Consider the following 20,791-nt stretch of genomic DNA (forward strand, 5'->3'; position numbering starts at 1 on the left):
AAAACTCATACCTTTTATCTGAGATGCTGCTGTGAAACCTGCAGTACCACCACAGGAGATCTGAAGTGTGGTTCAGATTTGGAAGTGATAGAAAGGATTGCAGATTAAATTAAAATGACCTGAGACAAATAGTGTTTCCTCTTGAAAAATGCTTGTAGATGTTAGCAGAAAAAGTTAACAATTGCTTGTGAACACAAAATGTGAAGGTGTATATAATATATTGTTATGTACTTAATAATAAATGAAACAAATTTTCCATGGGATTTGTTAGTAATGTTGGAGTTTGCTGATACACAGGCAAAGAGCAGTTGTGGCATCATTGGCTGCTGTGTAACCTGGGCAGCAGAGGCAGTGCAGCCTCACTGGCTTTCTTTGAACCTATATTATGCTGAATATTTGAACTCCAGATTTGTAAAAGGTCATAGACTAATACTTTCCCTTCTAAAAGTGTTCTTGAGACTCAATGGAAAAAAAACCCAAACTTTGCATAATGCTTCTATATAATGCTACTACATTCTTACGAAACAGAAATTGAATTGTATTTAAGTGCAAAATTCTGCCCCTAAATAGTGAGCAATGTTTTCTCAAGCAAGATTTCCATTAAAAATGTTGGTGATTAAATTGTTTTTAATAACTACGTTGTTTGAGGTAGCTAAAAAGAGAATCCTTGTGGGGGATAAAACATGCATAGGACTAGTAACAAATGCCTGATCAGTCATAAAACCGGATTATGTTTTACTGAAGGAGGAAGGTAGGTGGTATACAAACAGCTATTTACATCAGGGGAACAATATATGAATTTCCCTATTAGAACTGTGATTCAAATTGTTTTCTATTCTGATTATTTTTTCTCTTTTATTCTAGAGGAGAGTATGCTATGCAACATCATTATAGGCAAGAGTAGTGTTTGTCAAAAGAAAAGTGCTTTAGTAATCTAGTTTTCATTAAAGAGACAGAAATTTGCTGGCAGTATGTAATATGAGCACCTCGTTCCAGTGGCAGACTTCCAACATCCTCATTTGGAAAGAAGACTGCTGCATTCATAATTCATAAAAGCATTGGCATCCATCCCATTAAACTAACACAGGAAGACAAAACATTCTTATATTCAAAAACACCCTGTCCATCTTTTCTAAACTATTTATAGGTGAAGTTCTGTCCTTTCATGCAGCACACAAATACAGTAAGTGCATTTATAGATATGGTAAATAATTACAGTAATGAACCTGTTCTTAAGAAAAGCTTTACTTAATACCAATTTTGGAGATGCTTTAAATTCCTTGGATTTAATGTCATTCTTTGGTGACTGAAGATGCACAAGATGTATGTGTCAGTGCCCCTGCAGACTTCCAGTCCTGCTGCCAGTAGCCTCAACAGACTTTAATGTCCTAGTACATCTTTAGAACTGGCAGAGCTTGTTACTAGCCTGTATTTTCCCTTTAATTTTTCTGCCCGTGTCTTTCTCAAAGTGGTATGATTTTGTCTTCACTACTTTCTATAATATGCTTTATTCCCATGCTCCTCCCTATAAACTACTGAAAGTGATGCAGACATAAAGAGAACTCTGTGTGCTCATCTTGTCCTTGTGTTGCACCCAACATCAAGATTTCTGAAGATCCTAAAAGGTGGCCTCAGGAAGTTCACTGCTGCTCCTGTGCTTCACTGGTTTATGATGTTGAATTTGTAAACCACCTCATTACTTGTGAATAACTCCCAGCAGAAAAATGGCTTTGAACAGCAGATCTAATGATCTCTTCTGAGGCAGATAATGCATGACTCATGTTAAGAAATAAATTATTTACTTGTGATAGAAGGGTCTACTGGCCTAATTCCACGGGTCTTACAAAATTGTACACAGTAACTTGAATCTGGTTCATGTGAACAATTTGACTGTCACCAGCCTTGACATAAAAGAATTTTATCATTGCAAAAAATGGCACTTGTTCTAGTGCACATCTAAGAGTGCTATTATAGCTGAAAATAATGGATTTCCCACTATTTATTGTAAAACCTACTGCATAGCATTGCATATAGACTATGTCTTAGGTTTTTTTACTGCATATATTAAATAGTTGCATAGATTTTCTATGGTACAGCATCCAGAATTGGCTATCTGAACAGCATTCATTTTCTCCGAGTTCTGGAATGTATTTGAATCCATTTATAAGGAAAGAGAAAGGGATGTACTTCCAATGGTTACCCCTTGGAAGCAAACAGGATTCAGACTAGCACCTGTACTTCTGTATCTATTCTTTCTTCATCTCCAGCGTTAATTGCATTATGATGTTAAACAGCAATTTCACTGACTTCTTCTAGACCCTTTGTCTTTCTGCAAATGTCCAGGTCAGTTTGTTGTTCTGTGGTAATGAAAATCCCTGGAACAAGAGTAAAAAAAAAAAAAAGGCACAGATCTGTACAGGTAAATAGTTGTGTAACTTGCAGCAGTCAACCTGTCCCTCTTTTCATGTTCTGATCGCCAGAATCTTTCTTCTTAGAGCAAAAAGGTACTTCCAGAGTACTTTGTAAGTAAATTAATGAGCACTGCTAATCTGCTTGAGGTAAGCAATATGTAACTTGTTTTTCAATATTTGAATAATTGCTATTTTGAAGAGCTCTCTGGCTAATACTTTGAGGGGATGTATGTGCGTGTTCAGAGCATTACCCATTTAATTTGATATTTTTTTATTTATTCACAGACATTCAAAATCAAAAATGTTTGATCATTGTGACAGGCTAGTGGAAATTTATGTTAATATAATAATAAATAAATAATGCTATAGCTTATTTAGAGAAGTTACACTATGAAGGATAAAATCTACATTGTCTTTGTTTACAATCAAAGGCTGCTATGATTTAATTTTCGATACTTGCTATGAAAACCACAAGGAATTATGTTGCAGCATAACAGCATGAAACCAAAGACGTTATGTAGATGCTTGCTCCTATAAAAAGGCATGTACTTAAAGAGCACTTGCATGTGTAACATGCAACATGTGTACATAGGCTGTTGATGATGCTTTTCTGGAAATATGAATTGGCCTGCCGGTAGCATGTTCCCCATGTGTTTTACAGATTGTATCTAAAACAAGAAAATCACCTGGAAAATAGATGCCTACCATGTCAAAGGAATCCAAAGTGCTTTGTAGGTTATGTGTTTAAAACATACACATGCAGGAGTGACTTTGCCATAGCAATGTGGCCATAGGTGAAAGCAGAATAGAGCAACTTAACACAAGAAAATAATTCAGCCGCAACTGCAGGATAAGTTTTCAAGGTAACAGTAGTGTGAAATCAGAATTCACACCTAAATCTATTCAGGTTGGTCCCCTGACTTTGGAGAAAAGTACCCAGAAAAACCCTTTCAGTGACTGCAGCGTGAGCTTCTTACCATCTGCAGTCGCTCTTATTTCTGCCTGCAGCTCCTGGCCAAGATCTATTCTATGGCAAACAAATTCTTGGGAGTAAAAAAATTGTTTCATCAGGAAACACAGAGTAAAATGCTCCACTATAAGTCTTAATACAGGCTCATTTTCCAACATGAGGAAACTACAGTAATCACTGCTTAAAGAAGCTGAAGAGAAGCTGAATTGTTTTAAGTTCTTCCTAGTAACTGCTGAATTTTGAGAAGGGGGTGGATGTGGTAGGAGAGACTACTCATCTCTCTAAGGGACAAGGCTGTATACTAATTTTCTTTATTCTGATGTCGTCTTCTGCTAGTCACAAGAGGAGACTGGCTGAAATCGAAGTTGAATAGCCTGTAAGAAATTCAGTCTTCAGCTCTCATAGTTCTCAGCCTTCTCAATCGCACCGCAGCAGGCTGGGCCAAGAATTTCTGTAGCATCACAGATAGCACCATGTGAAGGAATGTTTGCCCATGGGTTATGTATAAAAAAACTGTATTTCAGTGTATATTACCTCTCACCAATAAATGCATTTTTAATATCACCCATCTTACTAATTGCTGCTAAGCCATGCCTGAAGTTAGAATAGATAAACAGCAGATATGACCATGTTTCCTAAACATACTCACATTTTACTATTAGGAAGCTTAGATTTAGTTCCAGCTACTCTTTGCAGTCCAACAATAGGCATTACTAAAGAACTTGACCTTGTAGATTCACAGGTTTCTTGTTGCTAAATACTTTGGGAGCATAGGTCATGGGAAGGAAAGCCACCTGCTGTGAAGTACCTGTATTATTTGGTCTGGTTTTATTTGCCTACAAGCAATCCCTGAAATAAGAATATTTATTTGTGAATAGTAGTGGTAGAAAATAACATGGTAAGGGGTGCACAGTTGTGAAGATAAAACATTTTTGTGAGCAAATACGTACTAGATAGTACTTCATGCTATTAATAGCTTCTAAGAAAAGATACCATGTCCCAAGAGCAAAAGCATAGTTGTAGCCTGCTGCAAAGAGAACTTACCTAATGTGGTCCCCACAGAGACTGACGATTGTTTCCATTTACTCTCTAAGTCAAATGTGTTTTTTCCACTTCAGTACAGGATCAATTATACACATCTCTAAAAGCCTACAGGTACAAGCACCTCTAATGCAACAGACCTCAAGGCACATACACATTTCTAATTTGAGGAACCGAAGGTGAACTGAATCTGTATCTCTTCATGCATCAGTAATATTTAGAAGAGAAAACATCCAGCTTTGGTGAGTGATGACCCATGAAGGTTGCATTAAGAATCGTCAGTACTAGTGACATAGATCCCTTCCAAGCAGCATTTTAGATGCTCCAGTCATGCTTCTACCAAATTCAGAAAGGGAGGTGGCAAGATTTTTCCTGACTTCACATAAATACGTGAGCAGTCACCAATGCCCACATGCTGAAGTGGTTCTGAGTAAGAATGGAGCAGCAACACAGCATGCTGCTATCAGCAGAACAGTGTGGGTATATGCAAGGCCCAGGTTCCAGATTAAGACATAGACCAGAAGAATAAATCCCAAGGAATGGGAGGAAAAGTTCCTCCGTGTCTCTCCATACTTCTTCAGCTTTCACCCACACCCAGTGCTTTTCTCAAGGGTGGAATGCATATGGAGAGTTTGTGCTTTGCATTCAAAGAAAAACTACTTTTTGCCAATTTCGCAAAAGCTCAAGGCAGTTTTCCCCCCTAAATTTAATGGTAAAACTCAATACTGTAAGGCCAAAAGGTAAAGCTCCTCCCTTAGCACTGAGTTCTTCAGCAGCATGGAGAAACTGCAAATGTGACAGCGACAGAAGAAAGAGGGTTCTGTGACTGGAAAATGTCTTATTAAATAGAGAAAAGTGCAGAAGATTTTAAAAATAACTCATTGAATTTTACATGACAGTAGAAGCCAAGAAAAGCAGAATAAAACAAAATAAAAAGAGCTTGTTAATGGTTTTATAGATGCTCTCCATGTTCATTAATATCTGTCCTTCTTCCTGTACAAAGACAATAGTTGAGCCTGAAGCTGTTAGCACAGAATTTACTGCTGTTAATGATCTGTCCATGGCAGCCACTCCCTGGCCCCAGATGTGTCCAAATCAGGATTTTTAACTGTAAATAATACCTTTGTAGCTGTTAGGCAAAAACTGAGCTTAAATGCAGGAGACAGCTGCTGTGGATCAGCTGTGATAGCTGGGGAGGAGGTGTAGAGAGTTATCTCAAGGTTTGGAAACTCCATCTGTGTGCAGTCTGTCATCAGCCCTGACCTTTAGGAGCTTGGTATTAGTTAAATAGAGCGACTCCTTACCAGCCGGCATGACACACCAAACACCACTTTGCAGCTCTAGCTCTCTATGTGCTAAAGATTTCTAAAGACATCCTCAATCTCCAGGTTCTATTATTTTCAGCAGGTGATGCAGCTGGAGCTGGACTCTTCTGATAGCATTTATGCTATGTAGAAAAACTAAGGTAAATTGACCTCGTGCTCTGCTGCCCCGCAGTAAGCGGAGCCAAGAGTTTTTCATTTCAGGAGCTGTTGGTAGGAATGTGCTGGACCTCCACATTTTACACTTATTACATATGACACATCACGGATATTTATTTAAATTGTGGAAGGATTTTGCTCACAATTTTTTGTTACCAGTCCAGTTCAAGCAGCCAGTGAGCTTGTGAAGCCATGAGCTTTTGCCATTGATTTTACCAGCAACAGTGACTATTCTATTTGCCCCTCAGCACCAGAAGTCCCATCTGAGAAACCAGCTGCATTGTGTTACCAGTTTCCATCCTTTCAGGTTGGATCAAATGAGATCCTGACTTAGTGGATCTTACAGAAGATTTTACTCTGTTCATCATTAAAATGTCTTTGTCCTTTTAATAGCAACAGCTCTGCTTGAAATTACAGTGGTTTATTTCTTTGCAGCTGGTTCTCCTGGTGCTCTTGTGTCAGCAGGATGGAAAAACCAGCACTCACAGGTACATGCAGATGCTAAGGTCTGAATGCAGAGCTGTCCTAGTGCTCAACTGCTCCTTCCTTATTAGCATAACACCAAAGCATTCACAGTATTTTTACTTTGGCTTTAGCTTCATATCACAGGCTTACAATCAATGGTCCCGGGTCTTTCACACCTATCTCACATTGTACTCTACATACTGCAAGGATGGGTGTTCTACATTGGTATTGCATTTCTGAGTCATTTCACAATGTTTATTTCACTCATGAAATCACAAAACCCCCTTCTCCATAACTGAGTGATTTTTCTTCCTTTTTATTCCCCCCCCCCACCCCATGCTCCCTGCCTCTCTGGAGGCCTGCTTCAGTTGTTAACATCTTGATATTTTGCCTGAGAACAACTGTATTATTTTCTTTTTTTCTTAAACTTTAAATTTAAACCTTCATTTTCCTGTCTTGTCCCAAACTTTGTCTAAGGCCAGCTAATGCACTCGGTAAATCCTGCTTAAGGATGTCAGTGCCCCTTCTACCCCAGTGTGATGAACATCCCCAAGGATGTTCAAACTGGGGACAACTTCTGTACTAACTTCGCCAGCATGTTGGGATCAGGGAGATTGCATGTGGCGAGAATTTGGACCAGGTAAGAACCTTCTGGAGGATAACCTAATTCTAAGCTTTCTTAGTTCAAGTCTGGACTTGCTCCTGAACACCATGTTCATGTAAAGCAGATAAATTAGATCCCAAGATTATGTTTTTAGTGTACATGATACTGAACCTTGGTTTTCTTATTGCAAAAAAAAAAAGAAATGTAGAAAGACTGTTGTGTATTTTCCTCCTGTGGTTAATGCTATTGTGTGTTACTTGTCACAGGTTGCAGGTTTGTAAAACCAAACCCTACTCAAGAAGTTTTGAGGGCTTCCCCAAGGGCATCCACACCTAAGTTGAAGTAACACAGCTCCAAGATTTTCTCAGGATCTCCAGGTAAGTCTTTCCTCCCTTTCCAGTATGGACCTCCTCCTGGGATGAAACAGCACAATGAGACTAGCTCCTCTGTCCCACTGCACCAGTTTCAGAACTGTGGTAATTTGTGCTGTGCCCAGACACGTAGTTAGGGTTAATCTCACCTTTGAATTTGTTTCAGCTTGAAAACACTATCTATAGTAGAAGTGGGTTGACTCAAAGCATAGTGAGAATGGACCAGGGCTCATCACTGCTGTTAGTCTTTGTTCACTAATTAAAGCAGCAGAACATGGTCTTGCTCTCTGCATTGCTTCCTCTTATAGAGAAAGTATTAATTTCAACCTTAGCTGCAGGAGGACATTGGCAAGAGATGCTTGGATCTGAGTAGGTTTCCGGCTTTGTTTTAGCCTGTTTCTGAACATCTGCTGGGGTAGGTGGCTGCTTCAGGGGGGAGTGAAAATTAACTTTATTGATTGAGTAATTTCCTTTATAAAGGATCTGAAGGGGATGGCTGCCTGCAGAAATAATATTTGTTAAATGGCCATATTTGGAAAATGAGTCACTGAGAAAATAGCATGCAAATCCCCCAGTTTATCTCCAGCAGGGAAAGAACAGAGACGTGCTAGAAAGGGGGAGACATGCTGACTTGGAGATGGCAAGCTAAAATGACCCTAACAGGAATCTTGCTTAATTTTGAACTAAAAAATCAATTAGGAAAATATTGGAAGTGGCCATTTTAAATGCTAAAACTTTTCCTAATGAAAAAATTTGCATTGAAATGTTTTCCACCTGAAAAATATGTTTAAGTTCAAAAGTGTCCATTAATGTCCGGTATGTAAGGTTTTGCAGCTCTACCCTTTACCTACCTTCACCTACTTTTTCTAGAAAAAAGACCGAAAGGAGAACACAGTGATACATTGAAGGTATGAATAATGAGAGAAAGGAAAAGAAACATCTCTGTCTTGTAGGAACTACATCAGCAAAATATGCAAGGCTGGCGAAGTCTCAGAAAATTAAAATTAAACTATCTCACAGACAAATCCTTGGGTTTCAGACTGCTAGGCAGCAGCCCACCTAATTAGCTACGGTTACTGTCTCTTTAGCGGCTTTGTCACCGCTGACCTTTCTCATTTGCTGTGAGTCTTTGCGGAGGACACTTTCAATAGTCTTTTGTCCTGGCAGCTGGCTCTTTAAACCCAGGAGCAGACTGAAATAGTTTCTACCTTCTACTGCTAGTTCGTGGATGTCTTGGGTCTCATTTTCTCTTGTGTTCCTGAAGAGATGCCACGGCCTCGCTTGGCTTATGATGATGTGAGGTTAGAGTGACTGCTAGGGAAGTGGTAATGATTGCTATTTGGAAACTGTGGGAGAGAGGAAAGGTGGGAGAGGAGACCAGCAGCAATTGGATGCAAAGTTACATCCTTGCTTTTGTCCTTGGCTCTGGAACTGGGGTGGGAAATGGTAGACGAAACAATATGAAATCTGATATTTATTAAGTAAGCTTTTAAATCTCGTGCATTAGTTTGGGAGGCTGCCCATGGAACAGAATAGCTCTGCACTGATGCAACTGAAACTTTCCCTGCCAGAGCTAAAACCAAAACATCTCGGCACCAGAGAGGAGTTCACAGTAAGATGCTGTAGGGTCGAGCAGCCACTCCGGGAATTCTGTGGGAGCCCCTGTGCTCAGGAATGCCATGTCCGGGGAGCCCCTGAGGCTACACCAGCAGCTGGGAAATGCTTTAAGGCCTTAGGCTGGAAGCTATAAAAGGTTTACAACAGTGTTACTCACTTTCACTGCAAATCCCTCCCCACCTTACTGTGTGGTGTAGACATCTCTAACATCGGTAGTAGTCCTCTTTTAAAAAAGCATGCAGGAAGCAAAGCAAGCCCTCTGGCTTTGCTGAGCAACTATGCAGCACTGGGAAGGACCAAGTGATGTAGCTGTGCCCAGGCATCAGCACGTGCGCTCCTCTTCCCTCTTGGTGGGCACTGAGTTCCCTCACATCCGTGCTCCTTTAAAAGACATGTAGATGTGGCACCTAGGGACATGGGTTAGTGGTGGATTTGTCAGTGTTAGGTTTGCAGTTGGACTCAGTGATCTTAAATGTCTTTTCCAACCTAAATGATGATATGATTCCTAAGGTTATGACAGGAAACCAGTTGATCACTATTGAAGCATAGTGCTGCAAAAATGACCAGCAAAGAGCAGATTGCAAGGTGTGAAATACGCACAAAGCCAGCTGCAACGTAGCAAACTATAATGGGGTGTGCGGGGGATGACCCTTCATTAGGGACAAAGGTTGTCACAAACCCAAAACATTTAAGAAAATACAACTGCCCACATGTCAGAGGACATTAGCTCTGGCCAGTGAGGGTTTTTTTAAAAGATGATCCTTCTAAGCATAAAATTTAAACCCTCTATTTACAGTAAGGGTTGTGTTCTAGCCCTGGACTGTAGAGCAGTGTTACCCTTTTTCTGTTTCCTTTAATAAAGATGGATGTATCACCCTCATGTCCGAGTGAAATACAAATTAGGTTATTTCCTTCTAGCTGAAGCTTCTTCTATGTCTTAATCGGATGTACTTTAATTTGCCTTGTGAGGTTAGGGAAGAGAAACATGCTGTGCAGAAAATCCTGCCCAGTCGTGGCCATGTAGGAAGTCTAACGAGCAGGCTGCCAAGGTTGATCCATCAGCTCCCTTGATCTGCCCCAAAGCCTCCATTTCAGTAGACAGCTGTAGAAGCTTGTAGAAGAAGAGAAAATAATTAAGCACTGCATAAAAAGTTTGCACAGTAATTGCAGATGGATGAAGATCTGCACTACTGTATCTAATGTAACACAACCATTTAAATGGCTAGCACGTTTATAAATTCCTAAAATCTTCCACTGGCAGCATATTCCAAATTTGAAGTACGTATTGCTAGTGCTCTTCTTACACGAGCCACATTACCTGGAGCTGCACCCTTTGTGTTAGGTGCTAGCTAGATAGTAGCTAGCTCCTGTCCTGGGGCAGTCATAGGGAAGTGAGAAAAGTATCACTCCTGATCTCTATTCCAAAATGGCAAACATTAATCTGCTTTGGCATTGGATTTGGTGTAGAGGGATCGAGTCAGTTCCACTTGTGTAAAGAACAACATCAAACAACACTGGACTCACTGTATTTCCCGTAGTAGCTTTAGTCCAGCTTTGTATAGACTTCAACAGAGGCACAAATGACTGTTGTTGAGTTGACCACAACTGGTTCCATATGCAAGAAACAAAATCTCATCTTTAAAATAAAAATAAATAAAAATAAAAACAAACAAACAAAAAAACCCAGAAAAAACAACAAAACAACAAAACCCCACAGCACACTTTATTGTCTTTCATCCTGCACTCTGGTGTTTGGGCTTACTTCCAATAGCCAGACCAGCATATTGTTTTAATCAAGTGCACTTATTGACAAATAGATTAATTCAGTGATGAGCCATTAAAATGGGGGGACTGAGGAGGAGGCTGAGCATATGACAAAAAAAGAGCTAAGAGGGTGGTGGGTTTGTTTATCCTGGAACAGAAAGGGTTGGGGGGATCTAACTGCATTATTCTGCTACCCAGAAGTGTTGGAGAGTTAAAGGAGGTAATTTCAGTAAACAGAAACTTCATTAAATACTAAAATTCTTTGTAGGCAGAGGAACAGGGACTTTCACTGGGGTTACACAGTACTGAGAATTAGCATATGCCTGTGTTCTGGTAATACCTGTTCACTGCTAGAAGAAAGCCAGCTTAAGCAATGTTCATCACATACTCCCCTCTCATTAAATACCAGGGGTTTTCAGCATTCTTGCAGTTTCTGAACATGTATTGCAGCCTCGGAGCTGCTGTCCTGACAATGGGTGGGAAAAAATAAAAAGCTTCAAGTTAGAAGCCCCAGTTTCATGGGAACTGTAAATGTCTCAATGAATTTCAGTAGATCTTTAAGCAAGCAAAATGAAAGACTACTCCAATTCCTCTGTGTAATCAATTTCAACATTTATGACTCAGACTATGAAACACACAACGCTGAATTATTCACTCTGGGCCAGGAAGGAAAATAAGGCTGTGTATCTTACCACACTCTGAAGTAGTATTACGGGACAGTGGTGGTACGTTGAACTTCCAAAAATCCTGTTAGTGTAAATCAACTGAAAGTAGCAAAACATACTCCATTTCATAGTTTGTTTTGGTTTTTTTTTAATTGCACTTTTCTCAAAGCACAGGAAAAGCTGAAGTGAAAATACATGTATTTGTGCGTTGAATCAACATGACTGTCCTGGGTTCAGCTGTAGTGCCACCAAAACCAAAATTAATTAAAAGCATGAATACAAAGAAACAAAAAAGCTGCAGGACTGTAGGCTAATGCTTAGGGCACTCGTGAGGAAGGGGGAGTTGTGAGCTGTGGTTCTTGCCCCCAAGATGAGTTGTGTTTGGCAATTAAATGGTAATATATGCAAGCATTTCTGGCAGCAGAGAGAGTAACCAGAACTCTGCTTGCACTGGAGTGCCCTGAGTATGGCAAGTGCTTCCCTGAATAGTGTCAAGGCTTCAGGCGGTGGGATGGGGAGTATTGCCTCATGGAGGATGAAGCTATCACCTAGTGACAAAGACATCCTACTAAGAATCACAGCTTTCTTGCCCACGGGCAGAAGCAACTAAGCATCAGACTTGTAATGAATTAAGAGGACCCGACCTCATCCTCCATTCTACAAGGAAGGCATCACTATGGTACCTGTCTGCATCTGGCAGACAGGCACCACCATGGTATCCGTCTGGGTGTAGAGCAGGTTGAAGCAGAGCTGCATGCTGAGCTTCTCTGCTCTGTCTGAGCTGAGACAGTTCTGGATGTACAAAGTGGTGCAGGTCAGGGCACCTGGGCATTGTGAAGTGGAAGAAGTACGTATCTGTCAAATTGAGTTTTCTCCGGTGCTAGAAGGCAACCAAGCAAAGAGAGTCTGGGGTCACGTATTTGAGTCTTGCATAAGTCCTTCTCGATGTTGCCTTGTATCCTTTTTTCTTTCTTCCATTACTGATACACACACCCCCCACAGGTCTGTTGGTCTGAATTCCTCTTTGCAAGGACTCAAATGTGTCTCTGAAAGGAGAAGTATTTCAAGGGGTTAGGTATTATTAGTGCAACTAAGCATAAGACATGTCCTCTAGTATAAGGCAAAGCTAATATTATACCTGCTTCCAATTTCTCCATTAATCTAAAGGTTGTCTTTTCAAGCAGCTTCTGATGACAGTGCTGTTCATTTTAGCGCTTAGTGACACTAGCTGCTTTTGAGGATGTGTAAGTTTAGCTGTAATGATTTTTCAGTCTGGACATGCTCAGCCAGGACATGTTACTGAAAGCGGGATCAGCACTGGCTCGCTCCTGCTGCATTGGCGGGCATTCCCCGTCACCGATGTCTGTTTTCTTTGCCGCTGGAGCCAGAGAGAGGAGGCTGAAATGAAACTTAGGATTGGCAAGGAAAGAGCGAGGTGTAAAAATGTGAATCTCAGCATTCTAATCACAACTATGGTTATAATTAGTGGTACGGCGAGGATAAAATATGCAGCATGCCTGAGGGATCTATATATTCAACTGCTCCTAGATTGCTATCTGACAAGTTAATTAACCACAATAATGTTGAAATACATACTCAGAATGATTGCTTGGGACTGGACTCACTGTTCTCTCATGATAGTGACATGGAGAGAGCAGAGAGAAACTTAAGGGAGTGAAGAAAGTAGTGAAATGAGGGAACTATTTCTCAACCAGAATGTAGGAGTTCTGTCTAGCAGACTTGCATTACAACTGATGTTAAAGATGAGTGAGCTCCCTCCCAGCCACAGTCTGGACTCAGAGCATGCTTAGAGAACTCAAGCAACATGGAGGAAGAGGAAAGAAGTTTTCCTCTATGGCAAGCCAACTTCAAAATAAATGTTTAAAAAAGACCTTTCCTGGTTTTAAGGAGGTTTCTTTTCTTGTACTTCTATTTTCTAATGTCTTCCTTTTATTTTTTCTTTTGCCCACGAGTGGGCACTTCTGAGTCACCAGGCTTTCTGTGGATGTAAGCAGTGGAAAGATGATGGAGCATTTCTTTAGGGTAAGCAGAACAAGGCTCCAAATTTGGCTTAGCAAGCGAATAGCTTGCTCAGCTGTAGGTGCTCGGGTACGCAGTGCTGAGTAACTACGCTTAGATATGTCGCTATTGTTTCGTGTGTGCTGACACATTCTGGCGCAGAGGAGTGAAATCCTTTATCCAGAGGAGAAAAATGCAGAGGTGGCCGTAAATGGCAATTTCTGTCTCATGTGAAATGCTGATGTCTCAGCATTTGTTCTTGTCTTGTCTGCTTGGGACAGAGAGGTGAAACTTACTTTTTTTTTGACCTGTAGAAGATGCCAGTCATGTGTGAATTTTTTCTGGAAAATTTCAGATGTTTTTCTATACTGAGTAACCTACAAACACTTGGCAGGGCACCTTGGCAATGCTTCAGTGGTGCTCTGCCACACTAGTGGCCTACACTTGCTCACTCTTTGATCTCTTTGCTGAGTGTACTGAGATCCCCCTCTCTGTTGCTTCAATGGAGATGGACTGCTCCAAGATCTATAAGTTCAAATATGTCTGTCCATCTACTCAAATATGGGAATTTGAACTGGCAACCATAACTCGGGCAGGGAAGTTGCCCACTGTTGAAACCATATAACTAGCAACTTGAAGCTATTAAAAACTTGCAAGTGAAATAGGAGGCCTTCTAAGTAAATTGTAGATCCCTAGTCAGACCCAGCTTCTCTCCTGTCACAGTTAGAGTTTGACATGTGTGGCTGGTTGGAAGAGGCTAGGCATATCTGTAGGAGATGGCACATAGGTGGCAGGAGATGGCACAGAGATCCATCATAATTTTTCTTGACTTTGTGTATATACATTCATTACAAGGGCTTTTTAAAGTACCTTTTCTGCTTTATTAGCTATAGAGGTGTATTTATGCTTGGTCTAGTGCACCTCTTGTATATCTTGTATTTTTACTATTAAAGGAGCTGCTTACAGTAACAATCATGTTTGTGGCGGAGGCTCTTTTCTGCATGTGAATGTCAGGGCTGCCTTCATTTCCTGAGTAATTGATGAGCAAATGAATCTCCTCCAAACTGAGAATTAATTGTAGCCAAACTTTAGGAATCCCCAACGATGATAAGAAAACCACCTCATAAAAATGCAAGTTGAATAAGCTTGTGCTTTCTTCTGCTCAGAGATACACATCTCTGTTTAAACAAAATCTTTTCAATCGTACTGTTTATTTACCCACAGCATGTTCTCCACAGCATGTTCTCCTACCTTCACCACAATTCCCTCTTCTCTCTAAAGCCACTAATACCCTATTCCAGGAAGAAATCTGGAAGGTGGGCATGGAGGGGGATTAGGAAGCCGGTAGAGCCATACTTGATTATTGCAGGCAGTAGGAAAAGGTTCTTTGCAAAAGTGTGAAATGTCTCTGTGTTTTGGGTAGATGTTTATAATTATTGAGCGAAAACAGTGAGATTTGGTAGATGTAGCTGACTGTTCATTTTCATTTTAATATACTGGGTATTTCTGATTGAATTAGAAAAGCCTACAATGCTAATAGGCCAAAATGAAGTTCTGGTGCAAAAGCCACATCTTGCAGTCCTTAATCAAGCAAATCTCCTAATGATTCAGATGGAAATCTTGCTGTAGGAAGGATCATTTTTTGGCAACGGAATATAAGAGCTACAGCAAAACATGAATAATTTTGACATGATTTACTTTCTTCTTTATAAATGACTTTTTTCTTATTTGTGTTTGTAACAAGAAATCTTCTCCTTCCTGCACAGCCACTGAGCCTGCTTTAAAACCCAGAAATTGTTATTGGCCTGTTTTCAGCTGCTTCTCTTGGTGTCAGCAGGTAGATATGGCTTTCCCTGAAATGCATTAAAGTAGTGGATATGAATGTTATAAATACATCAAGAAATAAAGGCATTTCTTGAAAACACAGGAGCAGCAGCTCCTACCTCAGCAGACACCCTGCCACCTCCACTCAGCAATAGGCAGAAGCATGGCTGTTTGGATAGATGCCCTTCTTCTGAGCTGTTGATTTTGTTCGAAGCACATCTATTATTTCTAAAGGATTCAGTCATACCGAGTTAAATCTAAACAAAGGAAAGGCCTGACAAGTCAAACTAAGAAGCAACATCATTTTACTACAGAGTCAAGAGTAACTCAAGTATTTGCTATAATTTTGTATTCCCTGTGCAGAAAAAATGCTTACTATTCAGTCATGATGGCTGCTTTTTTTTCTCACTGTGCTTTCATATTGAAGGAGATGCAGAGGGTAACCCAGGACATCAGGAAGTAGCTTTTCTTGTAACATGAGATTTTCATGCGGCACGCATATGAGCAAAGCATTTGTGTGCAACTCAGTACAAATAATCCCGCAAAGATGATCATACTTTGTTACTGATGGAAAGATGATATGGCTCCTCAGCCACACAGAAGCAGCTCTCCTGATGGTTCGCATTAGTTCATATAGAAGGCATCCGGGCTATGTCGCTAGCAGACAGCTCTGCCTTATTAGGATGAGGCAGTTTTCTTCTCAGAGTCTGCGCTCTCCTGGTTCTCAGGAGCCTGATGAATGAGTAGATACTGATCTGACTCTCACTTTTTTCATGCCAAATTGATTATACTGTTTCGACATAAACTAGATCCCTTTCCTCAAGCTATATGTTGGCATTTCTTTGAGTCTAAATATGTATTTTCTATCTTTGGGAAGGCAGAGATTGTGTTCATCGCCATCTGTGGGTGAAAGCTATATTCTTCACTTGTTTAGGTCCACATAAATTCCTAAAGATGTCTATGCAAGAGGGAGAATTTCTGCCTGAACCTCTTCCCTCCTCAATCTGCCAGCAGTGGATTTTTCATGTGGGAACTTCATGAGGAGCTGGCCTAATATTATTAAGCAGTTATTATTAATACTACTTGGCCCAGTCAGCACTGGAGCTTGAATGACACTGCAAAGTAAACACGGATATAAAACTTTGGGCACTGCAATTTTGGCATTAGGCACATGTCTTTTTTTTGACACCAATAAATTCTATGCTTAAAAAAGCTGCAGCAGCAGAATAAATAGCTTCAAGGGGACTAATTCCAGTCTCTCTCTTCCCTAAGGAAACTTAACACGATAAACATGATTTCTTGCAAAATTGATGAAGGTGTTGGTTGCCACTTGCAGATGCTGAAGCTACATTTAAAACATCTATCTGCAAGGCAGCTGGTCATTTGCACCCTTCTGCAGATCTGGGGAGCAGAAACCTTGCCCGGGAGTCTGACCATGGGGTAGCTTAGCCCACAGTCAAATAGGCCGTTACTGAGAACTAGCAAAATAGTGTCATTGAAGTCAACTCTAATTTCCACCATTTGATGTAGTCTGGCCCAAAAAGTTCAGACAAGAAAGTATCCTGATATTTGCCTTCAGCTTCAAACACATGGTTTTGCTGAAGCTGGCAAATTGCTTTTGTTTGTTCTCTGGTCTAATTCTGCAAACAAAGCAGGACTTTCTGACTACTCAGAAAACAACTGACAATATCGTTCCAGAATAGCCCTATGCAGGTAACTTCTGCTTTTAGAAAAAGAAGTCCGACGCAAGGCCACATGACTACTTTGAACGTTTTGTGAAACCACACTTGTCGATGATGGATCTTTCCAGTACTAAGTGTAGACTTTCACAGCACCACCTTAGGAGTGGCTCTGGGGTCAGCAGTGAGGAGGGCAAGATTTGGACTGCATTGAGTCCTACTCATTTTGTATAAATCGCAAAATAATGCTCAATCACAAAATGCTGACAGCTTCCCCAAGTGGTTTAGAAATTCTTCCTGTTGCCTGAATTGCTGTTTCAGCCATAACTAATAAAATAGCAGAATAAAAAAAAGAAAATTCCTCTTGTTTCTCCCAGTCAGAGGTCCGAGTAACTGCTCTGGGGGAACCCATCGTTGCTATAGCTTTTCATTTCTTCTTCTGCAATAAACTGTTAACTCCAGAAAGAAGATACTACTATTCTAGACTCTCATTCCAATAGATTAATTTCTCCCAAGGATTTCTATCAGTTTTCTTATCTAGATTTTTCTCTTACTTTTAGCTTTTGTTTCTGTAAGTTTCCCCAGGGACATCCCACAATACTTCCTGCTCTAGACTCACCAAAGCCAAAGGGCACTGCAGTTACACCCGTCACTTCCTCAGACAGATTCCTAAGAGAATGCATAATCACCCCTTCTTTTTGGTTTTCTTTTTTTTTGGCTTCCTGTAACATGTCTAAGTTTTACAGGCGTTAGACCTTTTAACACTTGCTAAATTTATGCCACCAGAGATGAGCAGTATAGAAGAGCTTTAAATTGCATCTATTATGTTGCTCTCTGCTAAATAGAATGCAATGCCTCTCACCTCACAGAGGTTCCCCTTTGTATCAAAGACATGTACTTTTAATTAATATAAGTTGAAAGAAGGCCTCAAGCAGAGGTGTTGTCTTGTAAATCACTGAATTCTTGGGTCTCTATCTGCAGAAAAAAGACAGGTTTAGACTATTACGTTTGTACAGAGCCTCACTACTTCCTCTCTCAAGGATTATAGCCTTCAGCAAGAAAGAAACATGCAGAGGGTGTGGAAAAAAAAAGGAAATCAGAGGTGAAACATAATGCTGACCTAGGTAATGTACCATTTCTTTCCATATACATGTTTTATCAGCTACTAAAGCTTCTTTCTCCATTGTAAAATACTTGCAGTAGCAGCGTCATTGCTGTGACAGAATTCTGCTTCCAGTTATATTTGTAACACTAACAAAAGTGCCTTGTAGCCATTTTTACAATGATAACTGCTTGAGATAAGCTTGAAAACTGTCTAACATTTCATCCTTCTTAAAGACCGTTTCTTGGAATTTCTCTATGAAAGCAGAGTGTTGGTTTTCAGTTCCTCATTGTGGGTTTTCCCTTAACTGTATAAGGGAGAAAGGACATTTTTCTTTTTTAATCCTCTGCAGTGTTGGTTGGAGAACTGTTTCAGTTTGAGAATGTCCATGTCTGGTCTGAAAAGAACAGGTTATAATCAGAGAACCTGAAGACATCTCAAACAGTTGCTGAAGTTTAAATGACTTAGAAAGAGTCAGCATAGATCCACTATAAAGTGTGTTCCATCTGGTTTTGCCTTCTTCAGCCTCAAAAAGGATTTAATGTAGTCCCTCATAGTGATTCTAATGGAGATGTGCACAAACTGCATCAGGGAAAGTGCTTTATAAATTACAGGGTTTGGGGTTGGTTTGGGTGTGTTGGTTGGTTGGCTTTGCTGTAAATAGGTTTGCACCAGATCTTGCTTCCGTTGGTTTTAATGAAAGTAATAGTTGCTAGAGTTGACCAAATGACAGTAGTATAATTCCTACCATAACGGAAGTCAAGCATTAGAAAATATAAAAATTAAAATCGAGGGGTCTCTGAATAATACAGGTATTTAGCATAAGATAGGTTGCGATTCTATTTGTTCATTTTTGTACAAAGCATCCAGATTTGCTAAATTCTATTTTAGGTAACCTTATTGTCACCTGGCAACTTAGAAGATTTCCCTAAACAAAGGCTTTCAGATTTGGAAACACCTCCAGAATAGCCAGTTAGAAACAGGTTTGGTGGTGTTCATCTCTGATGTGATTTCTACAGTATCAGATACTAGGCTTCATAGCTTTGCAAATTTTATGTCTGAGAGCAAGGGTCACATTTGCTATTAATAATGCCTTTCTTACTGTATGAACCCCAGAACTAACACCTTATAGGTAGTAAGATGAATGTATCTCTCCTTGCACTGCTGTAGTTCTTGGCTTGGGGTTCGCTGTGATGAAGAGCCTCTGCCTCAGGAGCAGTTCCCAAAGTCTCCATCACTGACTTGTAACAGTTTCGTTACAGTCTGGTTGCACCCAGACTGTAATGCGTATGAGGACTGGAGCCAGCTGCCAAAACCCATCCAAGTCCCCTGTGTCTGAACAGTGATAGATGGCTGTTTTGTAAAGCCTGAGTGCATAAATGCAGTCCTGGGGCCATGGGATCCTGTGGTTCAACTCCCCACGTGCCAGAGCTGCTGCTACCATGAGCTGCCGGGGCTTGCTGTGAAACTTTAGTCAAGGGATGTCCATCTAATCCCCTGCAGGTGGCTGATAAGGCCATTAGATGGCTTGTGGCTTAGCCAAACATGCAGCAAAGACTGGGACATGTCAAAGTGGAGGCAATCATGTCAGCCCTTTGGAGCTGCTGCGATATGTGATGCATGCCAGTGCTCATCCTGCAAAGGCTGATGGAGCTTAGCTCCAGTGCACATCCATCACAGGGATAAAGACATAACAGCAATAGTGCTAGTGTTGGCTGCCAACCTGAGAAATCCACTGACCGCCGTGGGCCTGCTCACCTTTGCCTCCATCCAACACGTGAACTCGGCTGGTAATGGAAACAATTTACAAGGCAGTAATTTTTAATTGCTGTCACCGATTAACAGCCACAAACGCAAAGGCAGAGCAGAAATGCTTCTCTTATTCTTCCAAGAAATAAATACCTCAACCATTTATTTGGCCTTAGAGTAGAAAAGAGCCTGTTATAAGGGTTTATCTGAAATTTTCTGCTTGTCTGAGCAGACAGCTGCTATAAAAAGATCTACATTTTCTAACAAAAAAGAGCAGGGCTTTGCTTTCATTTTATAAAGAGAAGAAAACAATCTTTGCCTTTATAGAACGAAATGAAGCACAGTGAGAGGGGGGAATACTGGCTTTGCTGGGTCCTTTGCTCATTTTCCCCCCATGTTTTCTGATGTTTCCTGAACTGATTATTTTGCTGTTTAGTGTAGTCATGATGGTGGTTAGGACTAAAGGACTAAGTGGATGGCATCTCTCTCCCCATACTGCATTTTTAAGACCCTTTTAAGAGTTTTCAGGACATATTTCCATCTCATGTAATTTGACCATTTTTTTCTAGTAAGATTTATGATGTTTTCAATTTTAACTCCATTCTTTTTGCAAATAACAAATTATTTCATGTTGTTAAAAAGTGACATTAGAATCAGCATCAAACAATAATCTAAGGTTTTCTGGGGGAAAGCTGTGACATAGGACAGGGAAAAATGTTTTCCTGTGTTACTGGCCTGCTCAGGGCAGTTGAAGACTGGTATGGCATCTGATGTAATTTTATCCTGGGCTTTGCTTGAATAGTGATGTCTTGCTACACCCCTGATGAAGCCTGAGGTGCAGTAGACTAAGCTAACCCATCACCTGGCCATTCTTATCTCTGCTGTGCTGGAAGGAGGGACAGGAGTGACATAGCTCCTTCACTGGGGGAATCTTTCCTACTGTAAATGTGGTAAACTTTGGTTGAAATAAATAATGCTTGAACTGTGGCACTCCTCTACTTGCAGAGCTGCTGTGTGAGAATCTTAGCT

The sequence above is a fragment of the Strigops habroptila genome, chromosome 5, assembly GCF_004027225.2.
Source record: "Strigops habroptila isolate Jane chromosome 5, bStrHab1.2.pri, whole genome shotgun sequence".
In the NCBI taxonomy this organism is placed as follows: domain Eukaryota; kingdom Metazoa; phylum Chordata; class Aves; order Psittaciformes; family Psittacidae; genus Strigops; species Strigops habroptila.